Genomic DNA, 26,517 nt, shown 5'->3' with positions numbered 1-26,517 from the left:
CTTGTCCAACCACAGCTGTTCTTGGCAGCTTTTACTGCAGGCGTCTTACCAAAATATTATTATTTGTGTTCTGCTCACTTCCTTCAATCCTCTTTTGAAATACCATTGATGCCAGCTTTGGCTTTCTTTTCTGGCTTTTCATCTCACTTTCCTCCCAGCAGACAAAATTGTCCTCAAGTATTTTTTCATTTGATATGCTAAGAATGGAAGACACAAAGAAATAAAACATGACTTGGCCCTCAAGGAACTCCCAATTTTAGTGATTGGAAACGGAGATGCAAACAGTTTTCAATGGAGCATAAAATGACTCCATAGAAGTAGGTAAAGATGTGTGAAGCAGTGCAGAAGCAGAATATTTCTGTTTAAAAGAATATAGACCAAGAACATCATCCAGATGAGGGGATATTTGAACTGCTTTGTTTTTATTTAGCTGCAAATAATAGTATTTCTTTGTTAAAGAAAGACTAATATATGTTATCAAATTCTCTATCTTGTTCTTAATGATTTGTACCATTGAAAAAAATTAATCTTTTAAATAGATTAATTAAAGTCTAAACACATTTTCATCTTCGTACCTGTGAGATATAAAGTATAGCCTTAGTCTTGTTTCCTCCTTGCATCTCGTTTTGTCTTCCCATTTGATATTTCTAAGTATGCTATTATTTCCACAAAGGATTTGAATATTTATTTTTCTCTTTAGAGACATCCTGTGGCTCAGCTGGTAAAGAATCTGCCAACAATGCGGGACAGCTGGGTTCGATCCCTGGGTTAGGAAGATCCCTTGGAGAAGGGATTCTGGTCTGGAGATATCCATGGACTGTATAGTCCATGGGGTAGCCAAGAGTCAGACACAACTGAGCAACTTTCACTTTCACCTTAGAGCCATCAACTTTACCAAAAAGAGAATTTTCGTTAGATAATTTAACATGTTCCCCTACTCCTCAGTTCAGTTCAGTTCAGTCACTCAGTCGTGTCTGACTCTGCGACTCCATGGACCAGAGCATGCCAGGCCTCCCTGTCCATCACCAACTCCCTGAGTTTACTCAAACTGACACTCATTGAGTTGGTGATGCCATCCAACCATCTCATCTGTCATCCCCTTCTCCTCCCGCCTTCAATCTTTCCCAGCATCAGGGTCTTTTCAAATGAGTCAGTTCTTCGCATCAGGTGGCCAAAGTATTAGAATTTCAGCTTCAACATCAGTCCTTCCAATGGATATTCAGGTCTGATTTCCTTAGGATGGACTGGTTGGGTCTCCTTGCAATCCAAGGGACTCTCAAGAGTCTTCTCCAACACCACAGTTCAAAAGATCAATTCTTCAGCGCTCAGGTTTCTTTATAATCCAATTCTCACATCCATACATGACTACTAGAAAAACCATAGCTTTGACTAGACAGACCTTTGTTGGCAAAGTAACATCTCTGCTTTTTAATATGCTGTCTAGGTTGGTTATAACTTTTCTTCCAAGGAGTAAGCGTCTTTTTATTTCATGGCTGCAATCACCATCTGCAGTAATTTTGGAGCCCCCCAAAATAGAGTCTGTCACTGTTTCCACTGTTTCCCCATCTATTTGCCATGAAGTGATGGGACCAGATGCCATGATCTTCGTTTTCTGAATGTTGAATTTTAAGCCAACTTTTTCACTCTCCTCTTTCACTTTCATCAAGAGGCTTTTTAGTTCCTCTTCACTTTCTGCCATAAGGATGGTGTCATCTGCAAAACTAAGATTATTAATATTTCTCCCGGCAATCTTGATTCCAGATTGTGCTTCATCCAGCCCAGCGTTTCTCATGAAGTACTCTGAATATAAGTTAAATAAGCAGGTTGACAATAGACAGCCTTGACATACTCCTTTCCCAATTTGGAACCAGTCTGTTGTTCCATTTCCAGTTCTAACTGTTGCTTCTTGACCTGCATAGAGATCTCTCAAGAGGCAAGTCAGGTGGTCTGGTATCCCCATCTCTTTAAGAATTTCCCACAGTTTATTGTGATCCACACAGTCAAAGGCTTTGGCATAGTCAATAATGCAGAAGTAGATGTTTTTCTGGAACTCTTTTGCTTTTTTGATGATCCAACAGATGTTGGCAGCTTTGATCTCTGGTTCTTCTGCCTTATCTAAATCCAGCTTGAACATCTGGAAGTTCTCAGTTCACATACTGTTGAAGCCTGGCCTAGAGAATTTTGAGCATTACCTTACCAGTGTGTGAGATGAGTGCAATTGTGCAGCTTGAGCATTGTTTGGCATTGCCTTTCTTTGGGATTGGAATGAAAACTGACCTTTTTCCAGTCTTGTGGCCACTGCTGAGTTTTCCAAATTTGCTGGCATGTTGAACGTAGCACTTTAACAGCATCATCTTTTAGTATTTGAAATAGCTCAACTGGAATTCCATCACCTCCACTACTCCTGAGGATCTTGAAAGACAGGTAGAAGTTCCCTCTTTGCTCTGGTCTTTCTATTCTATTTTTAAATGTTTCTTTTGTAATAGGCATCTTACTTGTTCTGCCATATTTTCCACTTTGAACAATAATTTCAGAAGTTACTGTGGCAGTGAGAAAAGAGACTGTGTCTCAAATTGAATTCAAAAGGTTCTCCCTTGCAAATAAATATTTTTAATTCTAATAGCCCATTTTCTTCTTTTGTACATGTATTTTTCCACCACATCATTATCCAGCTAAGTCTCCTTAATTGATATCTGGCTTTATAGACCTTTTGATGGGTTAGTTCTGGGTCTCTATATTTTTGTAAGAGTCAAATATATATTTTAAAAATAGTATGTTAAAGAGAGGCTTATATTTAAGCCTTCTCTCTAGTATCTATGTATTAGTTTGGCTGATGTAACAGAATAATAGCCACTTTAGCTACACTATAGAATATAGCTTATGGTTAAGGATATTATGTAGCTTAAAGAAAATAAAAGTTTGTTTCACCCTAAACATAAAGGTCTAAGCCTAAGCAGCCCACTGCCTGGAAAATCCCATGGATGGAGGAGCCTGGTAGGCTGCAGTCCAAGGGGTTGCTAAGAGTCGGACACGACTGAGCAACTTCACTATCATTTTTCACTTTCATGCATTGGAGGAGGAAATGGCAACCCACTCCAGTGTTCTCGCCTGGAGAATCCCAGGGACGGCAGGGCTTGGTGGGCTGCCGTCTATGGGGTCGCACAGAGTCGGACACGACTGAAGCGACTTAGCAGCAGCAGCAGCAGCCCATTTGGCGGCTCCCTGGTTGAGGGAACTCAGGCTACTTCTATCCTGTTGACCTTTGATATTTCACATACAATTTGTAGGTTGACTCGTCTCCTGCCAGCATGTTCCATTCTCACTCGTGGGTAGGGGATAAGAAAAGAATGATGAAGAAAAAAGACACCTCTTTTAAACACAAGACCTAGAAATTGCCCATATGATTTTTACACATCCCCACTGGTTAGAACCTAGACACTTCATCACCCCATTTCACTGTCAGGGAGGCTGGGTGACTAGCTTGAAATGACATTAGCAGAGAAATAGTCAAAATATTGGTAAAAGAACTACCAGTCTCTATGCTATTAACCTGTAATATCCCATTTTCTCCTCCTCCAACCCAGACCTCCTGCCTTTAAATCCACTTGTTCTTCACCTTTCTGAAGAGTCTTACCCAGGCCTTTTGTATGACAGTTAGTTTATTGGTTCTTTGATGTCCTTGCCCAGCAGAGTCTTCAGTTATCAGATATCATGGTGTGATGTCATTAATCTCTCTCCCGCTCTTCCAGTTCCCACTTTTGAACCTCAGACTCCTCTTATAGGTGGCTGTTGCCTCGGCTTTTTGCCTCTTACCATCACTTTTTCTAACACCCTTCCTTTCTATTTTGGGCTTCCCTGTTGGCTCAGACGGTAAAGCGTCTGCCTGCAATGAGGGAGACCTGGGTTCGATTCCCGAGTCGGGAAGATTCCCTGGAGAAGGAAATGGCAATCCACTCCAGCACTCTTGCCTGGAAAACCCCATGGACGGAGGAGCCTGATAGGCTACAGTCCATGGGGTCACAAAGAGTCGGACACAACTGAGCGACTTCACTTTCACTTTCCTTTCAATTTTAGAGCAATCTCAAGTGAAATGACCCTAACTGTCTCCTCTCTGCAAAAGTTATGTTCTCCTTGTCTAGCATTTCCCTGGACTCCACAGGAAGTCTACCAGCCTCATTTTCCCGTTCCTCCCTGGAGCTTTCTCTTGCCAACCACCCCACCCCACCCCCAGTCCCTGCAAACAATAACAAGAGTCCTAGCTGCCTGCACTGTTACTCCAGTCAGTTGCTTTGTTTCTTCTTTCATCCTGGGTTGGGCCCTAAAGATAATTCAGAAAAGTCATCCTGGAATTTAGGGGGAAAGAGCAGAAGGAAAATAGCCCTTGTTTTACATAATTTGGTCTTTTTAATAAGGACATTTTATTAAATATTTTATTTACCTTAGACTTTTCCCGATATATTCAGAAGCTAAAGGGTTTATCAAAACACAGAACCGTGTTGGGATTCTGCGTATCTACGCCCCAGCCTGGTTCCGTGAGACCTCCTGAGGGCATGAACAAAGCCTCCTTGCCTGCGCTGCAGAATCACACAGAGGGCTTCTGTCAAGCCAGCCCTTTCTTCTTCCTAAAACGGCCTCCAAAGGCAGCCTTTTTCCCCCTTTGATGTAAGCTCACAATTTCCTCACTTTCAGGGATTTAAATTACAACAAATGTTCTGTGGGTTCACCTGGTTTTTTTTTTTTTTCCGTCTTGTATTTTTTTCCCATTGAGCTGAAATTCACATAAAATCAACATTTTAAAGTATACACTCAATGTAGGATATATTTTTAAAATTTCACCTTGATTTTCTTCATTTTCCCCATAAAGGGTCAAGATACCCTTTCTTTTTTGTAATTTTTAAATAAGAATTGTATATATGGAAGGTATACAACATGATGTCTTATTATATACATACACAGTGAAATGATCACTCTAGTGAGGCTAGTTAATATATCCATCTCCCCGTATAGTTACCATTTGTGTGTGTGTGTGTGTGGTTGGAGCACCTAAAATCTCCTCTCTTAACAAAGTTCTGGTCTACAGTACAGTATTAAGTAGAGTCTTCATGCTGTACATTAGCTGTCTAAACTTATTCATCCTGTATCACTGCAACTTTATGAAGGTTCACCGTTCTGAAGTACCGTGGTATCTACAGAGTCTATTGCTGGCCAGCTGCTCTCCTCCATTGCTAAACTGGGGCCTCATAAATTTCCTTTACAAAGCTTTACAAAAGCTGCCTGGTTTCTGCTTCTTAACCAAGAAGGCTTCTTTCCATCCCACAGCTCTCAAGGAAAGCCAAACACACTGAAGTTCTCACCTTTCCTTCCCAGCCTTTTCCTATTTCCTCCTCCTTCCTAACACCTCATTCTTTTATTTATTCTGTCCACTCCAGTAGTCTCACCTACCATTCACTAGGAATTGCTTAGGTGCCAGACGTTATACGTGTTAATCTCCACATCCCAGCGAGGTAGATATTCTCGTTGTACAAAGAGGAAACAGGCAAGAGAGGTTACAAAGCCTGAAGAAGGTGGGAAGCTAAATAGTGGCTGAGCCAGGAATGAAATCCCAGTCTGGCTGGGACTCCGACACTGTGTCACACTGCCCTTCAGACGTACATGCTCTGCTTTTAAAGAGGTCACACAGAGGAATTGAAACAACATGACAGTCCAAAGGATTCAGTTTCAAATCCTGACTCCATCATTTGTTTGTGTCCTAGCCAAGTTACTAAACTTCTGAGTTCATTTTCTCACTTGTAATATGGGGCCAATGATCCGTTCTTTCATTCAAAAAAATATTATGGAACACGTTTTTTTAAAAGAATTTTTTGATGTGGACCATTTTTTGAAGTCTTTATTGAATTTGTTACAACGTTGCTTTTTTTTATTTTAATCATTGGCTTATTGTCCATGAAACATGTGAGATCTTAGCTCCCCAACCAGGAATTGAACCAGCACTCCTTGCGCTGGAAGGTAAAATTCTAACCACTGGACCATGGGGGAAGTCCCTGTGGAGTACTTTTTATATGCTGACCACAGTTCTAGGTTCTGAGGGCACAGCCTCGGGTAGGTAGATGTTACCCTGCTCTCAAGGAACTAACGTGTTAGTGGGAAAGCAGATAATGAATATACATATCTTGTAAGCACTTTAAAGAAAAATAAAATAGGGGAAAGGAGAGCGTGAAAGAAAAGAGGGGAAGACAAGACTGTTCCAAGAATGTAAAACTTAAGCGGAGACCCGTAATAAATAAGGAGCAATACACAGAGGGAGCAATGTGGTTATTCTGGGATAAGAATATTCTAGGCAGGAGAGTGGAAAGGGCCAAAAGCAAGATTTAGTAGTAACTAACACAAAAGCTTGTAACTATTAAATTAATCCTGACAGTGCATACAGACTGGTGTATTTCAGGTGCATAAATATTGTGTTTTCTTCTTCAAAGTTTTCGTGTGTTGCTAACACTCGATAGTTCCTTGTGTAAAGCATCGGCGAGAGCTGCACACATCTTAAAACTTCCTGTTTTACTTCACTGCCAAGATGCACAGTTTCTTTGTGCCTGCTGCCAACACCTTTTACTGCCCTCGCTGTCTCCTCTTTGTACCCAATGGCCAAGTAGCTTCACCCCAGGGTGGACCAATCTCTCCCAGTGTGGAAACTCTTTATTCTGCCAAGCTTTTTAACACAAAGATAATGTTACTTATGTTTATCCTCAAACCATAGAAAATCCCTACTCCTGCCTCTAGCTTCCCATACCCCCAGTCCCATCCCACTTCCCCAGGAGCACAATGAACAGCTTCTTCCTTTCTTTCTCCAGCAGCACTCCCCTTGCCGTTGAATAGACGGCGTCTCTGGCCTCCTTGTTTCTGATGTGATACATGTTGCTTATTCTGGCTTTATGCTTTCATGCACTTTGGAGAAGAGGTTCTTCATGGCTTCCTTTGAATACCCCTCAGCTCCTGTGACACTTTTCTCTTTTACTACTACCTGGTTTTCTCAGATATGCTCTTAAAGATTCTTCTTGTCACCCAGGACTTGACAGTGTTGAGACATTGTGGAACCCATTTAACTGGGCTGGATGTTGCCCTTCAATATTCTTCTCCTCAGAGCCTGAGAAGACCTCTTCCTCTGATACAAGCCCACCCATCTCCTCTCTTCAGCAGGTGCAATCATTTCCTTTTCATTTTCTTGATTTCTGTGTCTTCCAAGCTGAGCTTTCCATCGCCTGAAATCCTCTGCCACCCTGCCTGCAAGGCCTTTCGCACTAGCTGCTCTTGCTGTGCTATGGTAGCCACAGGTAGCTTCCCTGAGTTCTCTTTCATTCTGGACCCTTGAAGTAGGCATAGTCCACTTTTACTGAGAAACTATTTGTGGCAATCTGCTAGAAATAGCCTTTCCCCCTCGTCTAAAAGGACGCACTGACAGTCTCTCCATTTTGAAACCCCTCTTCTCCCTTAACATTGTACTTGATCACACCACATGCAAACCATGCTTTTGGTGCCCTCTCTTGGAGCCACTGTGGAATTCTTGAAGAAGAGAATGGGTCGTTTTTAGCTTCAGCCTGTTCGATGTATGGATACATATTAGAGTGTGATACACATTAAGTTTGAGAAAATATTCATGGATCACATATGACCCTGCTCAGAGGGGTGATCTGCTTCTTCAGGCTCTCGCCAAGTTGTTCTCCTGATGTTCCTCCCTCCTTTCTGCTTCGGGTCCCATGGATAGATAGAGGACCACTGTGTATGCTCACCATTTGCCTCCTCCTGACTCATTAAATAATGTGCAACAACAGCGGATCCCATGACCCTGGAACTCTCCCACATTCACTTCACTTGGCGTAGCTGCGCTTTCTCATTCCCCAGTTCATGCACCTCTTTCACATAGGAAAAGCGCCCATGATTTTTTTCCCACATGCTTTGAATTCAGGAGGGTGCATGTGATCCATCCATCTCTGTGAAATAGCTGAAGCATCATAAGGTCATTTGGGTACCTGTCAAGTCAGGAGATTGGAGAAGGAAATGGCAACCCACTGCAGTGTTCTTGCCTGGAGAATCCCAAGGACGGGGGAGCCTGGTGGGCTGCCGTCTATGGGGTCGCACAGAGTCGGACACGACTGAAGCGACTTAGCAGCAGCAGCAGCAGCAAGTCAGGAGAGAGGGCAGAGTCGGAGGCAGAGTGTAATCTTCCTCCAGATACCGTGATATAGTCTCCAAGTGAGAAGTGAAGCTATCTCTAGTTATGTTTCATTCAGAAACCAAATTAGTAAACATGAAATTCCAGAACCGTCAAATTACTGGGTTCATGAAAATGTGAAGCATCAGCTGAGCATTAGTCCTATTTGATCACCCTCTCTTTATTCCATTTAAAAGTTTTCATCTTTATTTATCTTCATTTTGCACTCTACTATTCATTGATTCCCTCTTTTAATCCTGGACGCCCTGCCTGCTGTATTCAGCAGACTGTTCCTTCTCTCAGATCTAGAGGAGTCTAAGCTGATTTCCTGTGGTTCAGTTCTCAACCACTTAAAAGAAAGGTTGCAGCTTTTTCTTTTGTAGTCAGGTGGGTTTGATTGTTTAAAACAAGCTTTCTTTCAAAGAATCTCAACAGACTGTACAAAACCTTAATCTTCGTATCTGTATATAGACTAAAATAAGACCTGGGGTGCACCATCCGAGGTGCTTGTTCTTTGATTTTTAAAGACATTTTAAAGCTCCTTTTTGTCTCCTTTTCTGCCTGAAAAATTAAATTCTAGTGTTTTTGGTGAACAATGTATTAATCTTAATCATGCATACATATTTTGGATTGGTCTTTTCTCTTTCTTCTAAAACGGCATTTAGCATTGCAATTTTTATTTCTTCTACTGCTAAATCTGATTCCCTTTCCTCCAGTGTTATTCACCCTGCTTTGTTGCCTTTCTTGGTTTGCCCATTTGTAATGCCTTTTCCTTAATCACTTTGAAATCCACCGTATTTTCTCCCGTTAGCATACATCCTCCCTAGGGCACTAGCTGTAGCAAGTGGTGGACACATTTTGGGCACTCATGAGAACCTGTCATGGAGCTTTGTCCCTTCAGTTGGACGCCAATAATTTCTCCAGCCTGGGTCTCCAGGATCCTCCCCAAAACTGCTCTTCCACAGCATCTCTTTTCCTCCCAGATACCAGATGAAAAACAAGGTAGAACTTCATATTTACCCTGGACATGGATATCTCTCCCTCATGGTGAATTTCAGCACCATTTTAAGAGACATTGACCTTGCACAGCTATCCTCCAGTGGGAATGTTATCAGAAATTCTTTTATATCTCTTATCATAAAATTGCTAATATTCAACATGTTCCATGTCAGCCCTTCAGTCCCTCAAAACTGGTGGAGCAAAGGCCTATTGCCCTCATTCATTCAACAAACATTTGTTGAAAGCCTACCCGGGGACACACAGGAACATGTGGATGCCCTGGGGAGATGAATTGTTTGTTCCACATCCTCTTACTAGGGCCAGGGTTTTCAATTATTTGTATACCTTTTTCATTATGTTTAAAATGAGAGATTTATTACCTGCACTACACATTATATAGCTTTACAACTTAAATGTAATTGCCTCGCTATTGCAATTTTCTGAACCAGATCACTTCTGAGGAGGCATAGAAGACGGTTTTTAATTTAAATGATAAAATAAATCACATGTTCCTGGTAAACAGTAGTTATGCCATATATCAGGCACTTCCAGTATTTCAGCTCCCAATGACTACTACTTCAGGCAACTGACTTAGTAGCTGGGTGGGGGTGGGCACTGTGTGTGCAGGGAAATGGCTGTTCCTTTCCTTGCAAGAAGCTGCCTGGGTTGTGTGCCATGCGTATCCTCAACAAAGATAAGTGGTGACAGTGAAGGCTTTTTTATATACTTTAGTGGGAATGAGACCAATTTACAAGTTGCCAGTCTCTAGAAATCCAGCTTTACTGGCACATATATTTTATTTATTCCTGTGATATTCTAATACCCCGTTATGGATGCCCTAAAAGGAACCCTTGGCAACCACCCAGTTGTCCTGCCCTTAATATACCAGAGATATTAAGGGAAAGCCAGATGCACTCCATGCTCTGAAAGACCTCAACCCAATAAAAGAGGCAGCAGTGAAAACAGATTAGTTGCACAAACTAGTAATCAGGCAATCAGAATATGTCTTCTGCTTAAATGATATTTTATAGCAGTAATCTATTTTATAATTCAGAGTTCAGCAAACTACAGTCATTGCAAGCCTAGCCTCTCCTGCACCCGCTTTAGTAAGTCGAGTTTGACTGGAGCACAACCATCCTTGTCCATTTACATATTACACATTGTCTGTGGCTACCTTTGCACTGTAATGGCAGAGTGGAATAGCTGCAGGAGACAGAATGGCTTGCAAAACCAAAATGTTATTATCTGGCCCTTTACAGAAAAAAGGTTTGTTGACCCCTGCAATAAAATATGCATGAACCTATTTCAAAGTGATGAGTTCAAATACTGTTGGCACTTAAAGCTTTCAACTCGAGAATTGCTTGGAATATTTTCACAATTTCTGTGCAGTGTGGTCAAACCTAGAAACAATAATGAAATATAACCATCCTCACACGAGCAATAATAGAATACCATTAAGCATTGTATAAATGCTTAGAATACTGCCTAGGTACTAATTCTGAATTTAGTGAGAAAATGTTCTTTGTATTTTCTTAGCAATGTCGCAAGCCTGACATCCTATTAAGAAAAAAGAAAGTGAAATAAGAAAAACCAAATGTTGTTTTCTCTTTCTTCAACAGTCTCTCCCTGCAATGGGATTTGAGAGTCTTACATTTACATTTTTCAAATCTAAATCTAGAAATCAACAAATTGAAACCATTTGTGTTTAAAGAAATTCTCCAGTAGAATACTTGACTGTGATTCATTAAAAAAAAAAACCTTGGATTAAATGAACGTCTCCTCATGGGATAGTCCCAATAAATATGGTTGTGGCATACCTCATGATTCGCTTACATTTTTATTTTGCTACTGTGTTTATCAGAATTTGCACTGTCCAGTCTAGTTGAACGACAAGGACAAAGCGACTTAGGCAGCTGTCAATTTCCATTTCCTATCTGCAGAGTAGAAGCCCTTTATTTCATTTGTAGGACTGTGCCAAGAGTTAATGAGATAAAACCTGAAAAACACTGAGCACTGTGGTATAAATGTGAACATGTTTATTTTCTTTCTCTTTTTTTAATACAGTCTGTGATATTTGACCATTCTTTCATGTCATGCTTAATGCAAATATTCCTGTCACCTTAAACATAGCAAAAGGACCACCCGAGTGAACCAGATGCTCACTGAATGGTTAAGCTGATTCCTTGTCTCTGAAAGCCTTCATCTCTGTCATTACCTGATAATACCATTTCAAGTGATTAAAACGTAGGGATGCTCACTCCAGAGGGCTGAAAATGTAATAATATTGTTAAAAGAAAGGCAACCAGCACTGTCTTTTATTGTTTCTGTCACTTAAATCACCTGTAACTACATTGGAATACAGATCATTAACCTCCCAGAGTCAGCAGGTTTTGGGTTTCTATCTTTAAGGAAGAATGCAGTGGTCTATCATGAAACCTCAGATTCTGGCATTCATTGTATTTTGATCTTGTTATTTTTCTAGAATGTCTTATGAACCAGCCTGGGAAATATTTACTTTTTAATTACAAGAAGAAAGAAATCTCTTCTGATAATTGGAGCTTCTTTAGTCTTGCTTTATTCAACATGCTAATGCCTTTCTTTGTTTTCCACCTAATAACTTCAATCCCCTAGTTTACAAGCTTTCTGAGACACCCTGCCGAGAACAGACTAAAAATCCAGTCTCCTAATCACAAAATCTGAGTTTAAAACCAAGCTGGTCTGTTCTGTGTTGTACTGTGTCTAACTCCTGTGTTTATTTCCTGAGTGCTAAAAATAGTGCCTGGCATATAGCAGGTGCTCAATAAACATCTGTTAAATTTAACTAGTAACTATAGTATAAACAGAACTTCATCTGCAACCATCCACTCTGTGGTCCCTAAATGTGTTCTGCCACTGGCAACCTTGGGGTTCTTTTCAGTACCATTGAAATCTTACCCACACTTCCAAGGCCCTGCTCCATAAAACCTTTCCTGATCCTTCAGTAGCCAAGATGAATTTCTCCATTGAGTTTTCATAGCATTCCCTATTTATTTTATAATATTAAAGCAATCCATTCATTCTGCAAGTATTTATTTGTTGTAAAATATTATTTATAAAATATGCAGTGAACACCCATTCTGCAATGTTCCAGCACTGAAGATACAGCGGTGAAAAGACTGATAAGGCCCTGTCAGTTTATATGCTGATGGTCATAATGATAGTAGACAAATGTATAATATCAGGCAGTGATAGGGACTCTGACAACAAAGGAGGTAAAGGATTGAAGAATGATGGATGGGCTTCTCTGAGCAAAAGGCACGTGAACAGAGACCTGGATTACACGAGGAAGTGTGCAAGGCCTTGTGCTAGGGGCTGAAAAGATAAAGACGTGAAGCATGCTCCTTGCTCTCATCAACATGGATAAACTGACCTGCTAGGCGATAATTATTGCACACACTTTCACTTTTCACTTCCATGCATTGGAGAAGGAAATGGCAACCCACTCCAGTGTTCTTGCCTGGAGAATCCCAGGGATGGGGAAGCCTGGTGGGCTGCTGTCTATGGGGTCGCACAGAGTCGGACATGACTGAAGCGACTTAGCAGCAGCAGCAGCAGCAGCAGCAGCTGTGTCAGAAAACTACAGCTAACACGACCTCTAGAGGAAAGCCATTCTAGCGCCTGTTGCCTTGCTATTTTAGGTACTTCTGTGTTCCTTGCTATATTGTCAATTTGTCTAGGAAGAAATGACAGATTGTTCATCTTGGTGTCCACCAGCGTGCTCGCGGTGCCTGGTGCCTTCCTGGCCCAGCAGACTGGTAGGCTTGGCCAGTGCGGTCCTGAGCAGAACCTTCCCTGCAGAGCCTGCAGCTGGGGGAGAAGGCGCCTGGAGTTCCTTCCGGGCGTTCTCTGCAGAGGGAGCCAGTTGCTCTCCTCTGTGAATTACTGTCCACACTGAGAACCCCGCAGCAGAGAGTCTGATGAGTGGGAGAGCTGCCAGAGCAGTGCGAGGAGGCTGGGCCCTCTGGCCACCAGTGAGGTTCATCCTCTAGCTTTCTGTTTGAAAAACTTACTGTGATCACAGTGGAGATGAGTGGGCGGAACTTGGAGAAAGTCGTACTCTTTTTCCCTCCGCATATATATATATCAAAAATGTATTCCAGTACCACACGGGGCAATTTGATTTATCCAGGTTGACAAAACCCTACCTCTCTTTTTTTCCCTGGAAAAGAAAGAATTTTAATTGGAAACTAAATTCCAAAGTCTTCAGAAACTGTAACCCTTATTCGCAAGGCACGTCTGAGAGTTTACTGCCTGGGATAATTGTCTGCTTTAATAAGTTGGTTGGCCATTTAATAAAATGGTTGGCCATTTGTTGAAGCAGAAAGAAAGACAGCAAGGAAGAAAGAGCAAGTGCGTGATTTGTATGCAGGTAGAAACATGGCATCATAGAGTGCTGGTGCATGCAGTACAAATAGCTATTTTGAATCCCTAATCTTATTTGTTACACTATTTACATATGAGGTAATATCATCCTGCCTACACCCAGTATCTCACCTAATGGTGAAACTAGTCTGGACTGGTCTAGATTTTGTGTCAGATAGCAGAAGTCATCTCGGAGCTGTGGCCGTAGTCCAATGCAAGCGCAGCAGGATTGCACGTGAGAATGACCCGATTCTGCAGAATTGAAAATCTGTTTCAGAGTCATAGGTAATCGTTGCATGATAAAAAGTGCAACCTCGCCTCTCTCCCTAGCTCTTTTCTTCCTCTGCACTTCGTTTGCCTCCTGAATTGCTCCCCTGAGAGCTGCAAGGCACATCCTTTCATTATGCAAAGCCCTTTAGCTCCCTCCAGCTTCTGCTCTCAAACATTCAAACACAGCATGGGAGTGGCAGACTAAAGAGTAAAGAAACCTGGTTCTTGTTCTAACAAGTTCCTACATCTGTGTAAACACATGACACTGTTTTAGTAGTGTTCCTACAAACATTAAGAAAAACAATGTCTTCCATTGGGTCAAATGAACATCCTTATCTTATCAGCTTGGGGCCAGTGGCAAACTCATTATGTCAGCAGATTGGCAATTTATGCAGAAGCCACATAGAAATTGCCAGGGTTATAGGTGCTTAATATATGTTTATTCAATGAACGAATAAATATGAATGTGTGCCTGCATAATTGGGTGCATAAATTAGGTGTTTATTTGTGAGGAACTCTTTGAAGGAGTGAATAACATAGGAGGATGATCTGTTTTCAGAGATTTGAAATGAGGAAAGCTATTCTAACTATATGAGGAAAACTATTCTAACTCCCATCATAGACATATGCCTTGAGGTGCTTCAGGAGCGCTGATGTATTTGCCTTATTCAGGTTCATCTCTCCCGTTTAATTCTCATAACTTATAGCATTGATGTGCAACACAGGAGAGGTAATTACTGTTACTGTGTACAACCTTGGCTTCACTAGAACCAAATTAGCAATCAACCAGATACTTGAAATAAATGGATATATGACTATTTAGACATACCTCTATGTTATTTGTATATATAACTACACATATATTTGAATTCTAGCAAAACTTAGACTCTATGGATATTCTTCCCATCCATTCCAAAATTCCATCATGATAATTCTCCTACTCTTGTATTATTTTTTAAGTAATTAGAGAATTAAGCATTAGTTGACTGATAACCGACAAATTCTTTTGCTTTTTACCGATGCTGGAGCAGAGCACACAGAGATTTGGTTTATGACTAGTGGCTTGGGATTGAGGGCAGTAGGGACTGGGCAGTAGGGTTGACCCCTATGTAAGAAAACCAGCAATCCTACTCATAGTATCATGGCATATGGCTCTGATCTAGGCCACTTATTTCCTTTTAGCTAAAATGGCTGATATGGTGAAAAGAAGTATGGCAGAAGATAGTGTGGGATCAAGGAAATAGGCAGGTCATAGAGCTTTGATTCTTGGTTGATTCAACAAGTCTTATTCATAAAGTAGCTGGAATTGAAGGAGTAAAACCAAGTTCTGAGTAGGAGGAAACTAAATGAGACTAGGGTTCTCGATAAGAAAACTTCAGTTCTGACAAGGAAATGGAATTCGATTTCAGAACCAAGAATGAGGCTGATTTAACCTGTCTGAATCTTTAGGTAGAGATTGGTAGAAACACGACTGTCCAGTGATTGTGAAGGTGTCCTGTGAAGAAAGAACAGACCAATTGTATACCTGGCATGCTAATGGAGATGAAGTTATTAACATTTCTAGGTTCATCCGCATTGTCTCTGAATTAGTACTTAGCTGGTTGTGATGAGATAGACAAGAAATGACACATTCATAACTATTTTGAAGTAGTTTAAGGTCTTAAACATACTCTATGGAATCTATGTATAAGGACTTGTAGTTATGTTTAATGGAATTTTGAAAATGTGAAACATATGGTCATAAATGCTAGAGTATAAGATGACTCATTTATAGTAATGCCACTTCATGAATGCATTAAACAGTTTTATTGTCTTACATTCAAAAGAGATACTATGATCTTGAAGTACAAAACGGAGAATTTATGTCTGTAAGTTTTCTGCTTTTTGTGGCATTCACTGTAGAAAAGTTGGAAAATTCAAAACTGTAAAGAAATGGATTTTGTGAAACTGTAATACTATCACTCCAAGATGATCAATTGTGATGTATTTTCTCAGTATTTCTTTTGTGTGTTATTATATAGCTATTATATATTGGTAAACATTTGTTTTCTAATCTATTTTTTATACTGAACATTGTATCAGGCATTTTCCAGTATTATTAAAATGTCTGCAAAATCTTATTAATTTTATTGGCTACAGAACTATCCCTTCATATAGACAAAGCCTGTTTTTAACGCAACCATTTCTACAGTGTCAACTATTTAGGTGGTTTTCAGTTTGTCATTATTATACATAACTTAATGAACATTTTGGACACATACGTTTTAAAACTTCTGATTACTATATCCTTAAGGTCAGTTCCTAGATCCAGAATTATTTTTATTGAAAAAAAAAAAAAGATGAACCTTTTCTGAGGTTCTTGGAATATACATTGAGAACTTGCCTTCTGAAAATGTTGTAATAATTTATATACCAATCAGTAGTATAGAAAAATGCTCATCTCTTTGTACTATTGCCACAATTTAAGATTATTCTAATTTTTCATTATTTGCTAATTAAATGGGAAAAATTGTATTTTGTTATTGTTTTGATTTTTACTTATTTGATTATTAGTGAATTTGAACACTTTTTATATATTTTAATCGTTTACGTACCACTTTTTGTCACTTTTCTATTAACTTTGCTCAGCCGTCAGTTGTTGGAAAATGGCCTGTGAACAGAGAAAAAGTACGGCTAATTCTCATTGTTCCTAGTAGTTGTATATTCTATAAAGTTGCAGCAAACAATAAATTAGCAAATACTGAACCTCTGCTCCTGGGAAATATAGGGTCAGGTTTCTGGGAGCCTGTGGTCATGTTTTCATCCACTGGTCAATGCATACTTTGTTTAGTGTGTTTCTGTTTCAAGGTAGTAGTGGCAATGTTAGTTGCTCAGTTGTGTCCGATTCTGCGGCTCCATGGACTGTAACCCACCAGGCTTTTCTTTCCCAGCCAAGAATACTAGAATGGGTTGCCATTCCTTTCTCTGGGGGAATCTTCTCAACCCAGGGACTGAACCAAAGTTTCCTGCATTGCAGGCAGATTCTTTACTATCTGAGCTACCAGGGAAGCTTACCTAATTTTTATTCTTGATTGATTAACATTAAACTCATAGTCAACAGCACAGTGATTCATGCCCATACAAAGCTTATCTAGCATGACATCACAGCCTTGCACTTAGGGACACCGGACATTTCAGCATTATGTTTGGGGCCATTTTCAAACAGCAAACTGACCAACAAAAAGCCCCAAAGTGCATATCCTGTGACACTAAACATACCATGTGAAGGATGCTGGTTTACAATAGGAGAGCTGAAACAGATTCAAGCAGTCAGCTTGTTCAGCCTCAGCTGAGAACGTGAGGCTACTCAGAGTTTGCACTGCTCTGGGCATGTCTGTTGGAGAAGCCAATGGCACCCCACTCTGGTACTCTTGCCTGGAAAATCCCATGGATGGAGGAGCCTGGTGGGCTGCAGTCCATGGGGTCGCTAAGAGTCAGACACGACTGAGCGACTTCACTTTCACTTTTCACTTTCATGCATTGGAAAAGGAAATGGCAACCCACTCCAGTGTTCTTGCCTGGAGAATCCCAGGGACGGGGGCTGCCGTCTGTGGGGTCGCACAGAGTTGGACACGACTGAAGTGACTTAGCAGGGCATGTCTGTGAATGATCATGAAAGTACCATAAGTATTGACTGGAGGTTACAAATAAGTTTCAACAAGAAGAAAGTGAAAGTGAAGTCGTTGTCGTGTCCGACTCTTTGCAACCCCATGGACTGTAGCCTACCAGGCTTCTCTGTCCATGGGATTTTCCAGGCAAGAGTCCTGGAGTGGATTGCCATTTCCTTCTCCAGGGGATCTTCCCAACCCAGGGATTGAACCTGGGTCTCCCACATTGTAGACAGATGCTTTACCGTCTGAGCCACCAGGCGAATTCACAAATCCAGAATCTATGAATAATGAGGAATCACTATATCTTCATTATCTTTGTGATCTGGCCCCAGGTTAATGGTGATAAATATGGGTGGGTAAAGAATACACAAGTAAATGTAAATCAATTCTTGTTGAAGGTAAAAGAAAACTGTTGCTTAAATCCTATAATTTTGAGGTATAGACAGGATTTGCAGTACCCACAACACAGAAGGAGCAAAACTGAGAGTAATGAAGGATGTATGCTGACACCTGAGGAGAAAGTGTAGAACAGGGAAATGCGAAGGGCACCAGCATGAAGCCAGACAGAGTAGAACATGCGTCTCATCGACCAGCTTGTGACCTTGGATGAGAACCACTCTGGGCCTCTATTTTCTCCTACATAAAATCAAGATTAAAATATCTTCCTTAGACTAAACCTCACTTGGGGTACCTTTTGTCTCTTATTCAGCTACAACCCTAGGACCTTGTGTAATTCCCAAAATATATATGTCAGCTATGTTGGGTGTATATGTATGTCAGATACTCAATGACAAAAATGTACCAAAAATGAAAAAAAAAGTATTTAAAGTCCAAAATATTGCAGATGGTGATTGCAGCCATGAAATTAAAAGACGCTTACTCCTTGGAAGGAAAGTTATGACCAACCTAGACAGCATATTAAAAAGCAGAGACATTACTTTGCCAACAAAGTTCTGTCTAGTCAAGGCTATGGTTTTTCCAGTGGTCACGTATGGATGTGAGAGTTGGACTATAAAGAAAGCTGAGCACCGAAGAATTGATGCTTTTGAACTGTGGTGTTGGAGAAGACTTTTGAGAGTCCCTTGGACTGCAAGGAGATCCAACCAGTCCATCCTAAAGGAGATCAGCCCTGGGTGTTCATTGGAAGGACTGATGTTGAAGCTGAAACTCCAATACTTTGGCCACCTGATGCGAAGAGCTGACTCATTTGAAAAGACCCTGATGCTGGGAGGGAATGGGGGCAGGAGGAGAAGGGGACGACAGAGGATGAGATGGTTGGATGGCATCACCGACTCGATGGACATGAGTTTGAGTGAACTCCGGGAGTTGGTGATGGACAGGGAGGCCTGGCATGCTGCGATTCATGGGGTCTGAAAGAGTCGGATACGACTGGGCAACTGAACTGAGCTGAAAATACAAAATAGAGCATTTTCATTGTAAAACACTTGTCATATGGGATTAGTCCCTGCCAATGAATAGTTAACACATATTGATCTCTCCACTTCACATACTCTACTGCTCTGTATAAATGATTTATGTCAATTCAAATTATATGATTTATTGATTTCTTTATTTTTATTTAACAAACACTTGCATAGTACTTACTATGCACCAAGCTTTATTTAATGCTTAACAAATATTAATTTGTTTAACCCTTGTTAACAACACTATACAGTGGGTTTTATTATTAAAACTATTTTATATTAGTACATGAGTCATAGAGGGAGTAAGTAACTTGTCCAAGGTCACACCACAAGCAAATGGCAGACCCAGGATTTGAACTAAGTGTTTTATCTTCGGAGTTCATGTTTATAACCTCTACTCTGTCACAACAGCCCTAGGAAATTTGAGATAAAGAAGCAGGGGTTAAGTCACTGACCTGAGTTGGCAATGAGCCTACTGGTGTGTCTGACTTTAAAACCTGTGTCATTACGATTTATAGCTCCAGGCCACTAGCATTCTGGTAATAAAACAGCAGAGGCTTACAACAGTTTACTACCTATGTTGCTTCTAACTGCTTCTAAAACAAAAGCATCTTGCTTTCTCTCTTCCTGTTTTCTTAATAATGCAGTTAGATTTTCATTGCTATAATTCCAGGTGTTTTTTTTTTTCTGAGTCCTGAAAGCTGATTTTCATGGAACATGAAAGTGAAAGTCGCCCAGACCTGTCCAACTCTTTGTGACCTCATGGACTATACAGTCCATGGAATTCTCCAGGTCAGAATACTGGAATGGGTAGCCTTTCCTTTCTCCAGGGGATCTTCTCAACCCACAGATCGAACCCAGGTCTCCCCCATTGCAGGGGGATTCTTTACCAGCTGAGCCACTAGGGAAGCCCATACCTTGGCATAAGCCCTCTTTATTTTTATGGATGCCAATCCTTGACTAAAGTCTGATCTGACAAACATACTTACGTCATGGAACATAAGAAGGGAGAAAAAAGAGTCTTAGCCCATTCCAGAACTAAGAATGGGCAGGAGAATAAGATTAACAGCTTGAGCCTTGGACTGATGCTGTCTGCATTCACATCAGGCTGCTCTGCTACCAGCTGTGAGGTTTTGGTAAATCGCTTCACCTCTCTGGACCTCAGTTTCATTTATAAAATTGAACAGTCTACCTATTCCAACAATGTTTGTATTGGTATGAAGATTCAAAGAATTAATACCTATGAAGCACTTAGAAAGGCCTTGGCACGTGGTCAACACACAAATAAAACTTCATCAATAGAAGCAGCATTTAAAAATTACCCAATTATCATTACTAGTTTTACAGCTTCACCACTTGTGTACTAGTAAGTTTTCAAACTTTGTGATTACACACCTCTACCATTAAAACTGGCCTATGTACAAATATCCTTACTTTAGGTATAGATTGTCAAAATGTGTAGCAGTGGTTGGTAGTAATATATTGCGTGAAACTTTAAACTGGATCACAGCAATGATTCACCAAGTCTTGGTTTATCTTTTCCTAATGCCCCTAAGCTGCCGCTGGATTCTTGTACCCAGACCTCTCCTCCCCGAAGAGTTCTTTGCTCAAAGCTACCTATGGCCTTTTCTAGTCTTTCTCAGTTTCAACGGCTTGCTGTAGAAAAGAGGGTAACTTCTGTCAAAGGAAAGTAATTATATCCATTACCATCTGGGAACAATAATAGTCCCTTAACTCTCTCAAGATTATTCAAGTACTCAAAAAACATCCTGTGTTATCCCTACTGAATCCTTGATCAAAGACCAGAAGTCTGGGGGGTCAAGGCAGGGTCGACCTCAAATTGATTCTGCTTCTCACGTTTTTCCTTATGCCATCTCCCAGCACCAATTCCCTTTGGTGAGCGAATTGGTCCCTGGCAAGGGCTGGAGATAAATGCTTTGCTGGTGAAAGTCACTTAAAACTTGAATTTAGAGTGCTGGCTTCAGCATCACTTATACTAAAATTGGAATAATCCAGAGAAGATTAGCCTGGTCCCTGCTCGAGGATGACATGCAAATTTGTGAAGTGTTCCAGACTTTTTTGACATATGTACACTACTATGTATGAAATGAGGGCAAGAGAGGAAGGGGGTGTCAGAGAGATGGTTGGATGACATCACTGATTCAGTGGACATGAGTTTGAGCAAACTCGGGGAGATAGTGAAGGACAGGGAAGCCTGGCGTACTACAGTTCGTAGGATCACAGAATCAGATAGGACTTAGTAACAGACAACAACATATAAAATAGATAACTAATGAGAACCTACAGTTTAGCACAGGAAACTCTACTCACTGTTCTGTGGTGACCTAAATAGGAAAGAAATCCAAAGAAGAGTGGATATATGTATATATATAACTGATTCACTTTGCTGTACAGCAGAAGCTAACACAACATTGTAAAGAAACTATACCCCAGTAATATATACGCCACATTTTTTTAACTAAAAAGAAAACCTTAGACTTAGAGACATTGAAGACCATATATACATGAGAGGAGGTCAGGGAACTGGTTAGTGGAGAATGCTGAGAACCAAGGATCCAAGGTTGAGTTCACTCCAGATGTAAAAGAAACATAGAAATCATTGAGAAGTGATGCTCTTGAAGATAGACGGGGTTGAATCCTACTTTTATGAAACTCAGTATACACATTCTGCTTATTTTTTTCTCTTCCATCCCAAAGAATAGAAAATCCTAAAATGTAGAAGGAAAAGAAACCTTTTTATGCCTTTGTTTGTCCTTCATAGCCCAAAGTCACATTTAGCTTTGGAAAAATATTTCCTGTAACAACCCATATGTCACATGAGTAGCATAGAAAAGGGGAAACATAGACCCGAGAAGGGGGACTGTTTCTATGCATCCTGAGGTACCTGAGAGTATATGTGGATGCACACAGTTGACCCCCCATATTCGTGGATTCTGCATCTGCAGATTCAACCAACAAATGATCTCAAAATATTCAGAAAAAAACTCCAGAAAGTTTAAAAAGAGAAACATGAATTTGCTGTGCTCTGGCAACTATTTACATAATATTTACATTATATTTGCAATAATCTACATAGCATTTACATTGTGATGCTGGGAAAGATTGAGGGCAGGATGAGAAGGGGACAACATAGGATGAGATGGTTGGATGGCATCACTGACTCAATGGGCACGAGTTTGAGCAACTTCCGAGAGAGTGAAGGACAGGGAAGCTTGGCATGCTGCAGTCCATGGGGTCGCAGAGTCAAACACGACTTAGCAACTGAACAGCAAGGTATTATAAGAAATATTGAGCTCATTTAAAGTATACAGGAGGATGTACATAGGTTATATGCAAATATTATACTACTTTACTTAAGGGACTTGAATATGGACTTTGGTTCCATGGGGGTCCTGGAACCAATTTCCCATGGATTCCAATGGACACCTTTATCCCCCTATTTGCCCCATGGTTCAGTTCAGTTGCTCAGTCGTGTCTGACTCTGCGACCCCATGAATCGCAGCACGCCAGGCCTCCCTGTCCATCACCAACTCCCGGAGTTCACTCAAACTCATGTCCATCGAGTTGGTGATGCCAATCCAACCATCTCATCCTCTGTCGTCCCCTTTTCCTCCTGCCCTCAATCCCTCCCAGCATCAGAGTCTTTTCCAATGAGTCAACTTTTCTCACAAGGTGGCCAAAGTATTGGAGTTTCTGCTTTAGCATCATTCCTTCCAAAGAAATCCCAGGGCTGATCGCCTTTAGGATGGACTAGTTGGATCTCCTTGCAGTCCAAGGGACTCTCAAGAGTCTTCTTCAACACCACAGTTCAAAAGCATCAATTCTTCAGCACTCAGCTTTCTTCACAGTCCAACTCTCACATCCATACATGACCACTGGAAAAACCATAGCCTTGACTTAGACGGACATTTGTTGGCAAACTAATGTCTCTGTTTTTCAATATGCTATCTAGGTTGGTCATAACTTTTCTTCCAAGGAGTAAGCGTCTTTTAATTTCATGGCTGCAGTCACCATTTGCAGTGATTTTGGAGCCCCCAAAAATAAAGTCTGACACTGTTTCCACTGTTTCCCATCTATTTGCCATGAAGTGATGGGACTGGATGACATGATCTTTGTTTTCTGAATGTTGAGCTTTAAGCCAACTCTTTCACTTTCTTCTTTCACCTTCATCAAGAGGCTTTTTAGTTCCTCTTCACTTTCTGCCATAAGGATGGTGTCATCTGCATATCTGAAGTTATTGATATTTCTCCCAGCAATCTTGATTCCAGCTTGTGCTTCTTCCAGCCCAGCGTTTCTCATGATGTACTCTACATAGAAGTTAAATAAGCAGGATGACAATATACAGCCTTGGCGTACTCCTTTTCCTATTTGGATGTGATATCAAATCGTAACCGGGTCCACTCCTGGGAACTGCCAGATACATTCCCAAGAACTTTGGGCTGATTCTCTCCTTTGGCAAGATGTTTTCAAAGGGAGATATCTGTGAGCTACAAAGAGATCCTGGTAGCTCAGTGGTAAAGAATCTGCCTTCAGTGCAGCAACTAGGGTTTGATCTCTGGATCAGGAAGATTCTCTGGAGTAGGAAATGGCAACCCACACCAGTATTCTTGCCTGAGAAATCCCATGGACAGAGAAGCCTGGTAGGCTATAGTCCATGGTGTCGCAAGAGTTGGACACGACTTAGCAGCTAAAGCACCACCATCCTGAAGGATGAGGTAATGTCTCCTTCCCAATGAACAACAGGCTTGTTTACTGCTTGCTAAGAAAAACAGTGGATTCCCAAACTCATTGTGCTTTTGGTATAATGCAAACGTACTGTGTGTGCAGCATCTATTTGGCTCCTCCACCTTGCCCCTGTAGAATCTGGTGAACAAGGAGTACCAACAGAAACAAGATGCTCTTTCTACTTCTTGTACTGTGAATAATGAAATAGTTTGTTTCTGACCCAGAAACTCATGTTTTTGCCCCCATCTGTGAAATATTAAGAGGACAACTCTTTAGTTGCAGGGTAAAATTGTCCTAGACAAGATAAATAGCTGCCTTCTCTCAAATTACATAGTTGCCTATATTCTATCAGTTCTGCCTGGCTCTTGTATTTCAATAAAAATTCAAAATTCTCCTTGCTTGCTTCTGCAGTTTGTCTCAGGAACTCAACAACCATGGCTTTTACTTTCATTTCTACCAACCACAAAAAAGAGGTAAATTAGATGTCTTAGAACATGGCTATATATCATAAAATTCCATAGGAAATTAATAAATCTTGTGTGATATGATTTTATTTTTACAGGATAGTCATGACTCTAAGGCAAAGATAATAATTTAAATACCAAGAGACAGAATTGTTTTGTAGATCTATCACTAGTGAACTGCTAAAGGCACAAATTTCAGCCTTGTTTTTGCTAGAGGTCAGTACCAATTAGTGATGTTTTATCAGCAGGATTTCTCTTTCAAAACTGTTTTATGATGTTCAGGTAACTCCCCTACTAGTTACTTGCTTTTTAGAGATGGGTTTACCAGCTTATTATTAATGGATTATTTAGAAGTTTATTATGGTGCTAGGGTTTTTGTTGGGTTTTTTTTTATGTCAGATCTATTGAAATGGAAAATATTGCATATTTCAAATGGTTTGTAATACAAAAGTTATGTGTACCCTGAAGCCATGAAGGCAATGTGTCCTCCCTTCAGTATATTATGTTTTTTATTGAAAGATACCTTCAAAAAATAAAGTGACTAGAAACTAAGAAGGAAGGAAGACACTGACCACGAGGCTTTAGGGGAGAACTGTCAAATGCCATCTTATCATTTAAAATTAAGGAAAGTGTATTCAGAAAATGTATATGTTTACATGTTTACCTCATAGCTCAGTTATTCATTCATCTCATTTGGTTACACAAACATTTATCAAGTGAGTCTTCAGTGCCTGGGTGTGTGCTGCACCCTGAGGGTTCTGCAGGGAGCAACATGAACTCCTTGCCCACTGGGTGTTTACCAGGCAGTGGAGAAGAAACACACACTCATATTATATACCAAGTCAGGGGTGTTCTGGAAATGTGTAGAAAGGGCACATACCACATATTAGGGATCCTATGAAAGGCTTCTTAAAGTTGACATTTGAGCTGAATCTCAACTAATTTTTCTATTAATAGTAGATATGAGGTGGTAATTTTATGCCAAACATGATACTTTAAGCAGTTTCCTTATTTGTAGCTTTTAAAAGTGTTAAAACAGACAATGAGAGGATTATGAGAAGTTGAAGCCTATGCTCAATCAACCAACAACTATTTTTGTTGAAAAATCATGAAGTTTTTCTTTTGTTTTTCTTTCTTTCTTTTTGATGTTTACAACCCTCCCAAATCTTTCGTTGACAGCCAGGAGACAGAAGGTACCACAGTAACCCCAGCTGCCCCACTCCCAGCTGCCTTCCCAGACTCCGTTTTAATCCCAACTCTGCAGCCCTAGATCTCTTTTTTAAATTTAGAATGTCTGACATATGGAGCCAGTAATACAGCATTGATGAATTTCTTCCTTTTATGTTTTTTTTAATGATTTCGATTTTTGTTTGGGGTTAGTACAGTAAAGGCTTTTTAGGTTAAGGATATAAAAAAGAAATGTGCTTCCAGATTTCCTCATTTATAGCAAAGTTCAAGTGCATTACCTTTGACCCAGTCCTCTCCAGAATGACTTGATCTTAGTTGCTCTTGTTATTTTTGAGGATTTTGTTTCATTTTGTTGTTATTGTTGTTCAGTGATGCTCTGACCTGGATTATCATGATATATTAGGCTTGATGGGGCTACATTGTTGGGCCAGATGAGATAGAGTGTGGGGAAGTCGTTGAGCAGGTGGGAAGTGCTGTTTAATCCTTCTAACAGCGGAGGCTCATGGTGGTACTGAGAAAATGTAAAAAGCAGCAAAACAGGTTCGTGGAGCCAAAGAATAGCAAATATCTCCTTCTGTCATTGTGTGAGCATTTTAATCAAATGGCCTGCCTCATGCAGCTTTATTTTGCATTGAGATATTCCATGTCCCCCAAATATTTCTCAGATGGTGGTAATGAATTGCATTGCCCTCTCAGTTGTAAGAGCGCGGGTATTCTGCTGCGGAGCCATATGGTTCCCATTTATTTTAATGTGTCTTTGACATCAGGAGAATTGCTGAGACAGCAGAGGAAAGTGCTTACAACTTGGACTGCAGCCAGAGCTGCGAATATTTATGTTTAGTGACGACTACCTTTTTTTTCCCAGGAAAAAACGATATGGTCCTAAGATGGTATCCATGTTGAGATTTTAATAAAATGAGAGTTTATATATTTTGGAAATAGCTGTTACTTTAATAGCAGTGAAATGTATTTCTTAAGCATGTAGTTTTAGGGTTTAATTGCACATATGAGAGATTAAGGAAACAGCCTGGGAAGTAGGTGGTATTTATTTTCTCACTGATAAAAAAGGAACACACTTTTTGTTTGGCTTAACAGCATCACCACGATAGTAGTCTGCATATGTAATGCTTTCCATCTGTGATTCTTAAGGTTTTTTACAAAGGTAATATTTC

General features: G+C 40.4%; 1 protein-coding gene and 1 non-coding gene across 5 annotated transcripts in view; both read left to right on the top strand.

The window, feature by feature from the left end:
* Positions 1-26,517, top strand: part of CSRNP3 (cysteine and serine rich nuclear protein 3) — a 203,802-nt gene that overhangs the window by 139,014 nt on the left and 38,271 nt on the right. The window lies entirely within an intron of this gene.
* On the top strand, positions 20,920-21,026 carry LOC113882040. Its single transcript, XR_003508263.1, has one exon. It is a non-coding gene; the product is annotated as a U6 spliceosomal RNA (small nuclear RNA).

The sequence above is a fragment of the Bos indicus x Bos taurus genome, chromosome 2 (assembly GCF_003369695.1).
Source record: "Bos indicus x Bos taurus breed Angus x Brahman F1 hybrid chromosome 2, Bos_hybrid_MaternalHap_v2.0, whole genome shotgun sequence".
NCBI lineage: Eukaryota > Metazoa > Chordata > Mammalia > Artiodactyla > Bovidae > Bos > Bos indicus x Bos taurus.
This window is presented reverse-complemented; position numbering and strand designations above follow the sequence as displayed.